We start from the raw sequence: 9,812 nt of genomic DNA on the forward strand, positions 1-9,812 counted from the left end.
AAAAGTAACAAGGAGAAGCCCAGGCCGCTGTATCTCCCCCACTTCCTCTATATTTTGGAACATACGAAGAGACCAGCTGGCCCAGACTAAAGGTCCACGTAGTCCAACATTTTGTCTGCTACAAATTAACTAGCCCAGGGGTAGACAACTTCTGGGGGATCCGGGGGCATGTTCTGAGGATCTGGGGATTACACTCTCTGGGGTACCGTGGGGCACTAAAAAAATAATCACATTTTTTAGCATTAAATGAGTCAAATTTAGCTTGTTTCTATGCTAACTTTGACCAGTTTAGAGCATTGTAGCCCTAACAGGCCCATTAAAAAAATGCCCCCCCTCCCAACCACTGCTGAATCCAGCAGCATAACAGGGGCTTATCTGTTGCCCATCCTTAAACTAGACAGATGAACTAGTTAGATGCTTGTGGGAAGCCCACCAGCGGAATATAATGACAGTAGCTCTTCCTGTTGCAGTCCACCAGCAAGTGGAGGCTGGTGACTCTGAAGTCAGTAAGATGGTGATTGCTCTGCAGGTTTCAATCCAGAACAAGTCTAACGCAACTTGGACAGTTCTTTTAGAGTTCTGACTGAAATCCAGAGTGGATTCGCTGCCCCACTAACATTGGAACAACCAGCTTCCACTCTCACCAGCAACCTGAATGCAAGGGTGTGCTGGCATTGATCCTAGAGGGTCCATATAGTTGCCTGGACTAACAGCCATGGATAGACTTCACCATGAGTCCACATCTACTCGCAGTCTAGATCTACACTACCGCTTTGTAACAGTATCGAAGTGCACTGATGACAGCAGGGATACATTAAGCATTCCATATACCACTTTCACAGTGTTATTTCCTGCTTTTTTTCCACATTATCCAAAATACCTCAAGAAATGTCATTGTGTGTCCTACAAGGTATAAAAGCACAAGAGGAATATAGCATTACCATAATGGGATCATAATGATTTTACTTAAGGTGTAGATCTGGCCCCTGTACGTTTCCTTGTGGAGATTATCTGCCTCAATTACTTATTTGTACAATTCAAATGACAGCGGCCCATATTGCAGAGTTGTTATGAAGATGAATGAAAAAAAGGACATTTACCTAAAGATTACTGCAGACGCTGACTGCAGCCAGGAAATCAGAAGACGTTTACTTCTTGGGAGGAGAGCAATGACAAATCTTGATAAAATAGTTAAGAGCAGAGACAACAAAGGTCAGCATAGTTAAAGCAATGGTATTCCCCGTAGTAACCTATGGCTGCGAGAGCTGGACCATAAGGAAAGCTGAGAGAAGGAAGATAGATGCTTTTGAACTGTGGTGTTGGAGGAAAATTCTGAGAGTGCCTTGGACTGCAAGAAGATCAAACCAGTCCATACTCCAGGAAATAAAGCCAGACTGCTCACTTGAGGGAATGGTATTAAAGGCAAAACTGAAGTACTTTGGCCACATAATGAGAAGACAGGATACCCTGGAGAAGAGGCTGATGCTAGGGAAAGTGGAAGGCAAAAGGAAGAGGGGCCAACCAAGGGAAAGATGGATGGATGATATTCTGGAGATGACAGACTTGACCTTGGGAGAACTAGGGATGGCGACAGCCAACAGAAAGCTCTGGCGTGGGCTGGTCCATGAAGTCACAAAGAGTCGGAAACGACTGAACGAATAAACAACAACAAAAACTTCATGACTAGTCAGGCTATACATCTACTCCGGCAGGCCATTCCCAGTCTGTGGAATGGCCTGCCGGAGGAGATTCGTCAGCTTAATGCTCTCTCTGAGTTTAAGAAAGCTGTAAAGACCAGTCTCTTCTGGCAGGCCAACCCAGATGAATTTTAAACCTAAGAATTTTAAGATGTTGTGATAGTTATTTTAATATTGTATTAGCTTTATATGCTCTTTTATGTATTATATTTTATTTAGTGTTGTTCCCTGCCTCAATTCAGAGGGAGAGGCAGGTAATAAATAAATTTGTTGTTGTTATTATTATTATTATTATTATTATTATTAAATATTGTACACCATATTCTATCTTCACTGGTTCACAAGGTTTTTATACTCTGTGTTCTTGGTAATTTTTCATGACCTATACCAGCCTTCCACAACCTGGTGTTCTCTAGATGTTTTGGATTATGACTCCCATCATCCCCAGCCTGCATGGCTGGCAAAGCTAAATTGGTACAATAGGTACCCTAGTCCAACACATTTGGAGGGCATTAGGTTGGGGAAGATGGGCCCTAGCCTAAGGATACAACCATTCCTTCCAAAGATTACCAAGATAAACAAGCTCCAATAGCATGCAAAGTAGGATCCTTCATTTCCCTATTCTGGATTTGGCCAGCTGTTTAAATTGTTGCAGGAAATTAGCTGGCCACAACCTTTCCTTGGAACATTCAAGATCATAAATAAAATGGTGAAGTGGCCAATTTGGTGTGGGTAATGGATGGTTCCATTTCAGATGATAATGGTAGATGTGCATTGGCTTGTGAAAAATGCCTTGGAGCATATGGAAAGGCAACGTTAATTAAGAGGCAGTTTGTTTTGGAGAACATCTAGATGGATTTTCTGTTTGGGATGTTTAGTTATTGTGGGACACCATGGGCTGAATCCAACATTACATGAAAGGACTTCCACCCGTGCAATGGGAGTTCCTTTTACCTTCTTCACCCCTGCAGCCCCTTGCTCAATCCCCAGATTTGCTGTGGAGGATACCCCAAGCCTCTGGGCCAGATTTGGGGCTTGGATGGGGGGGGAGCTGCATTGGGGAAAGGAAATGCAGTCCACTAGTGGTGTCCATTCCACTAGCAGAAGGACACAATCGGATATAACCCCATGTATACAATTACTAAGTAATTATTGAACTTAGTTTGGTGCTTTCTTTATCCCATACTCTTACGGAATAGTTCAAATTATAGTCCCAATTATAGCTAGCAGCTCTGATTAATGTCTACATAAAGTTGGGTGCATACTTAAAATAACTGAATGCATATTAACTACTTTTTAGTACACATAATTAAGGTAGTGAAAGATGGATTTGTCTACACATGCACACACATACCTCCATAATCCATATAGATAGCAGAACAGAAATTATAATCTGTGCTACTGGTCATAAGTGTGGAAACAGAGACTTTTTTTCAGATTGAGTAATTCAGAATGAAAGGGCATGACCTTGAGTATGCATCCTTAGACTAATTTCTGAACAAAGCAATGCAAGGCTGATATATGTGTGTTCCATTAAATGCACAATACACAATTAAAAAAAATAACTGAAAATCATGGGTTGAACTCATCAAAAATGTATAAGTGAGTAATTTTGTTTTATATTAACAGTCATTCCAGCACTTCAAGATGCGAAGGAATAGATATCTTCATACCTTGCAAAAGTTCCCTTACACTGGAATTTCCCCAGGCAAATTTTGGACATATGATTAAGACAATCTCAAGGGTAATGGTGGTGGTCCAGGGTTTAAGCCCTTCATTGTTTTAAGTAAGCCTTGCCACATGTTTCCAGATTAAAGTCTCTTGGTTCTCACAGAGGCGTAGAGCTGGAGGGAAGTAGTACTCAGCTGCTCCAGCAATGCCTGGGAGAAGGACACTGGCAATACAAGAGTGAAATCAAGTTTGGCAGAAGGCTTTCAGGGACCAATCAGCATGCCTTAAAGAGAGAAAAAAGTTAAAGGGGGTGAAAGAAAATCCTGGAAGGTGAGAAAGAATGACACAATTGGCATTTCCATCATTTTTTATATGGAACAGACCCCTTCCAAGGAGGTGACCTTTTATATCTGCCAAGTATATTGAATTTCCCAGTACAGTGCAGAATTTCATCTTCGAGCAGCATGTCCTACTGGTGATTCAGCCCTGAACCAGTTTCCACTGTCATCTTACTTGTTGTTGACATTGGTACAGCGACTGGCAGTGCACTGTTCTGAAATGACATCGTGAATGCATTGTCTTGCATTGATCTCTGATCTGTAACTTAGGAAAAGCTGGGTCAGTTTGAATCTGTTATTCCTAATCATAGGTGTACTGAAGAACGAAAAGTTTCCAGAACAGAACATTTGCTGCAGGTCACACGTCACTGTGATAATTCTTGCTTATTAACTTACTGCGGTGGCAAGTTGGGGATAAACACTTGTATTATTATTATTACTATTACTATTATTATTATTATTATTACAGGGTGTTTTGTTTCATTCTGTGGCAAGGAATGAAAAAAGCACAATAAAAAATGCCTTACAAGGAATAAGATGTAGTATTAAGTTCTATATGTCTTCATTACACCCCACAGGTAGCATATTTATTTAAATATAATCAATTAAAAAGGGAGGTGATTATTCAAGAAAAAAAATCCTTAAACAATTGACACATTGCCTATATCCAGCAGAGAATACAGGTATATTTAATGTGGCAAAGCTGAATCACTCTCTTGTTTAATGCAACGATGAACCAGTACTTTCTGGACCTTCTCTCATCAGTGCTTTCAACTTGTCCTTTACTACCTTCTTCTTGCCCCACTTGCCGTCTTTTCTCTTAACTTTCTCTTATCTTTAAATCTGTCCCAGAATTGGTGGGAGTGAAATCTATAACTCTTACTTTGTCATTTTCTTTCTTTTTTAATAGCCAATTAAATCATGTTTATGTTCCATATATAACCATGCAAAGAGGTGAACAAGTTCCCTGTTGCTGGACTTAAACTAGTTTTTCACATAGGCATAAAAATAAGAGACATTTACATGGAAAAGTAATCACTTCTGTGCCTAAGCTACAATCCAAATGTCCATGCTTAATAAATTTTGAAGTATGTTCCATGTGTAGTTCCACTTAACCCTACTTTTGGAGAGAGAGAAAACTAATTTTGTAGGCAGCTACTTCACAAATCCAACTAATATCTAATTCTCCAGGCACTGAAATTAATCAGATGTAAAAGAGAAAATATATGGGTTGGATCCATGCTTAGTCATACTTAGAGTAGACCTATAGAAATCCATAGGATTAAGTTAGTCATGACTAATTATCTATTGATTTCAATGGAATTATTCTGAGTATGACGAAGTCTGGATCCAATCCTGGCCCAATCTACATGGGTGATTTAGTACAGAGCGAGAGCACATCAGGGTTGTTTATGACATAGGGCATTGTCGCCACTCTGCAGCAACCACACAGCTTCCTTCCCCAAAGGGCGCATTTTTCCCAAAGTCCTTTTAGTGTGTCTTTTCCCCCTTAAATGCAGCTTCCATGCAGTTCTGCTGCAGTGTGCCCCGTTCCCTGAGCAGAGGAGCATTGAAAGGGGCAGAGAGAAAGCTCTCTCATTCATTGAGCAGCACCTACATGGTTGACGACGTTCAGTTCTACTTGCTGGATTCTGCCCACCCAATCCCAAAGAATGGTGGTTTCAAGTGCCATTTGACCAGTGAAAGTGTGTTTGTTTTTTGAAGTTAATGTATACTCCACTTTTCTTGCTTCATGTGCCACTGATGGACTAAAGTGATTTCATATCAATCTGGATATAACCAGAAAATGCTTCTGAAACTGTTTCCATGTAGATTGGGCCCTATGTCTCCTAGCTTTTGTCATTGTAAGGAAACAAAGATAATATTGTTAAGGTCCAAAATATATGTGATACCACAGATATGTAAATGCATTACCCAATGCATGTTTTTATTGCTCCACAGATCAGGGAAATTTGGATCAGGGGAAGAGATTAATGCATGGGTGAGCAGATGGTAGCTCTCCAGATATTTTGGACTTCAACTCCCAGAAGCCCCTGCCAGCATGGCCAATGGTCAGGAATACTGGGAGTTAAAGTCCAAAAGATTTGGAGATCTACTTTCTACCCTCCCGTGTCTTTATGTATGCATCAGTAACCATACTTCCTGTGCTTAAAATAAAGCCAATATAAGAATTATAAAAGAGTAAATTTCTCCACGTTTTCATGAAGCATTTACATGCAATATTAGATGTTGGTACTTTAATCCCTGTTGGTGATCATATGTTTGGAACTGGGTTGTTGTTGTTTATTCGTTCAGTCGCTTCCGACTCTTCGTGACTTCATGGACCAGCCCACGCCAGAGCTTTCTGTCGGCTGTCGCCACCCCCAGCTCCCCCAAGGTCAAGTCTGTCACCTCCAGAATATCATCCATCCATCTTGCCCTTGGTCAGCCCCTCTTCCTTTTGGGGTATAGTAGTTATTTTAGGTTATTAGAACCAACAGCTGTAACTCTATGCTATATGCCCAATGAATTAGAAATAATACTATCCTGAGCAAATAGAGTCTGTTGTCCAGTAACAATCCTCTGGTCATTTGTCTATTGTAGTTAGTTAGAGACCCAAAATATTATTCAGTGAATTGTCTTTTGGAAATGCTGAAGATTTTGTATATAAATCTGAGATTCCCAGCTGGAGAAAACTAGTGAATGGTTAGAATTGTCTGCTTCCATAGACAGAACAATCCTGTACTCAATTTTCCATGCAGGGAAGAGTTATGGCCCTGAAACAGCCACTGCAGAAGAGGTGTGGTGGGAGAAGGGAGAGGAGCAAACTTCATGTTACACTGTTTTCTCATTGGACTCAATGGGAGTGGAATTCCTTACACCTGGGTCTGTTCTGGTGTAGATTTCCTCCACGTTTGTGGGCATGCCCATGGGATGATGGGAGAAGATTCCACTCCCATGCCATCAACAACCCATCCATTACTCCACCCATTTTGGGAAATCCATGGGAGGAACTTTACTGGCAAACGGCCCTAGATGGCAGAGCCTTTCCATAGCACATGGGGCATTTCTGCAAGGGGTGAGGAAGTGCAATTGAATCTCCTCTTCCAAGGTCAGACTCTGTCTTCAACTTCAGAAGGAGAGATCCAGTGCATCCTATGGCCCCTGGGTAGTCTAGGGGCCATAATATTGTGTCCTTAGAGTGCAATCCTATGCATGTTTTGATAGAAAAAGTCCTGCAATTCCTAGCATCCCCCAGCCAGCCAAAGTAATTACGTTGTATCTAACCACAGAGCCAAACAAGAACTATTTGATAATTTAGGAAGATACATGTGAAATCAACTGTCTATCACACTACTACAAGTCAGCTTTATGTCTTAGGACAAATTGATACCTTCGGAATTTTTAACATGGAAAGAAGGTATGTTCCATAAATTATCTAATGTCTGTGCAAGTATTATGGCGACTGTAAAGGGCCATTTCCCTAGTTTGTGACCATAGATTTATGAAAAAGTGAGAGCCCCCATCTTACTTTTAAATCATCACTCTAATAGAGGAGGACACGTGGCAAAGTTAAGTCCCACTGGTGGTGGCTCCAGGTTCATGTGGGTGGGGGGAGCAGGGAGACCAACGGACTCCCAGTCCACAAAGGCCGACCCACTTCAACGGGGTGGGTGGGGGGATACACACCTTACTTTGGCTTTGGGGGGTGGGGCTACTAATAATAGTCCATTTGCTTTGTGGCAGCTGGGATTCCTCTGAAAAAGGTTTCTGTTGATACTGACAACTGTATGTTCAAAGGACATGTTTAGTGTTTTGGGGATCAGACCCCCATCTTTGCCTTCTACTCAGACTTTGGGGCAGATGACTTGTCTTTCACCATGCCTCCCATGGCTGCCATTTTGTGATGGCGCCCAGGACATTTTCTCAAATTGCCAAATGTGTCCACACAGCCAAAAAATTGTTGCCTTCCCCTTGTCTAGAGCATGTAACAAGTTTGATATACATCCCATTATCATCTTCTTCTTCTTCTTCTTCTTCTTCTTCTTCTTTTTTTGCAAAAGTAAGTTTTGATGCTTGAAAGTCATAACTTAAACTTTTTGAATTCTAACCTTGTTTCAAGATACCTGGCATCCTGCCTGCTTTAGCAAGCAGTACTAATTATACACACATTTTTAAAAAATTATTTTCCGGAGGGTTGTACTTGCCTTTCACAATGGAAAAAGCAATTAGAACAGTTCCTAAACTATATCTGTTGGCATCTAAAAACATGGGATTTCTGCAAAAGGTCTCTGAGCAGCATGGATTATCATAAAGCAGCCATAATGAAATAACTACTAACCTATTTTTAGAAGACAATTAACTTTATACCAGATCTCAAAATAAGTATTAATGGCTCAATCATGGGTAACCCTTTTAACTAACTCAATTGAAAAAGTAGACAAAACATTAACTAAATTATAAAGCTTCTGTATCCCTTCAGATGCAAACTTACCCTGTGTGCAGGAAATCATACAGACTTCTGTTTATTCAATGCAAGTTTCTCCTCCTCCCTGTAGACTCCCTGAAGTACTTCGCATGCCCCCCACCCCCCGAAGATCTGCACAAGAGGATCTCACGACCCTTTGGAGCAGATTTGGATGTCATTTAGGGTGCTGAAAGGAGGAGGTCTAATTCGGTCCCCTGGCAATGTCTGTTCTTTTGGAGACAACCCATAGGGAGGTATACCAGTGTCGACAGAGAATTCTTTAGAAGTTATTTGGACATCTTTCATACCTCTAGAAATCAGGTTGTACATTTCAGGGACATGAGAGAAACCCTTAATTTTAATCAAAGGTGTATCTTTTCTTTGAATCATCTTATTGATTTCAACGTGGGTTTCCATGGTATTGAAGTTGAACGTGTACATAAAACATCTGTAGGACTGGAACTTGGTTTGAAAACTGGCTTCTGGAATAAATCTCTTTACTTTGCAGAAGTAGAAGCTCAGAAAGACAGTGAATAATATTGTAATATCTGAGATGGCAAAAGGTTGGCCTCTCTTGAAACAGTCCTTAACTATACTTGTATGCATATACTGATGTTATATAGTGTACTAAATTGACAGTGAATACATAATAGATTTATCTTGCATCTTCTGCATTAGCTCTGTCCACTTAAATTTATTCTCTGTCTTCAATTATTGGATTAATGGCCTCTTTAATTACTTCTAATACAATAAATAATAAAATTCAGGGCTGGGAGTTTCTATCTCAACTTTATCTGACCAAAGGAATTTTGTCTAGACATTTCTACAGGGAAGAGAGTGAGATTTTATTTTATTTTTACTTTTTGCAGTTCCTCATGTATAAGAATAAATAATTGGTGGGGAAGGGGGAGGATCGCACACACTTTCAATAAAGTTTCTGAGGAGTGACTGGGGAGTTTGTCCTGTGGTTGCTAGGCAACTACAGCATGACTTTTTCATCTCCTAGTGATAAGGGATTAGGACAAACTGGACCCAAAATATAGAAGTAATATGGCTGCAGAGATAGAAGTGGTGGCTGGTTACCCGATACTCCTTCCTTCCTTCCTTCCATTCAATAAAAGGTATATCGCCATTCTCTTTAAAGCAGAGCAACGAAAAGAAGAACAAATTTCATAGTAATAAGAAGTATAAAACACAAACTGTATCTTAGAGGATTTGGTCTCCCACATGCACAGTTGTGCTTCTTCATAGATGCTGATTTTTGTCATCTTTTGGTTTAAGTATACTTTGCTCATAATGTTGTATGACTGTATTCTACCTACAGGACCTGATGCAGCATATCTCTGAATATCAGTTGCTGGGGGACAACAGTGGAAGAGGGTCTACTCTAAGTAATTCAGTCTGGATCAAACATAGTTAAGAAAAGGGTTCTAATTAAGGACACAATCCTGGGCATGTTGTGACAGAAAAATGGCCTACAGCTCCCAGCTGTGAGTTGTAGGCCTTTTGTCTATCTCAACATGCCTAGGATTTCGCCCTGAATAACTGAGGCTGAAAACCTATGCATGCTTATTTGGACATAAGCTCTATTGAAGCTAATAGAACTTACTTCTGAGTAAACATGCATACAATTGCTAG

The sequence above is a fragment of the Elgaria multicarinata genome, chromosome 7 (genome assembly GCF_023053635.1).
Source record: "Elgaria multicarinata webbii isolate HBS135686 ecotype San Diego chromosome 7, rElgMul1.1.pri, whole genome shotgun sequence".
In the NCBI taxonomy this organism is placed as follows: domain Eukaryota; kingdom Metazoa; phylum Chordata; class Lepidosauria; order Squamata; family Anguidae; genus Elgaria; species Elgaria multicarinata.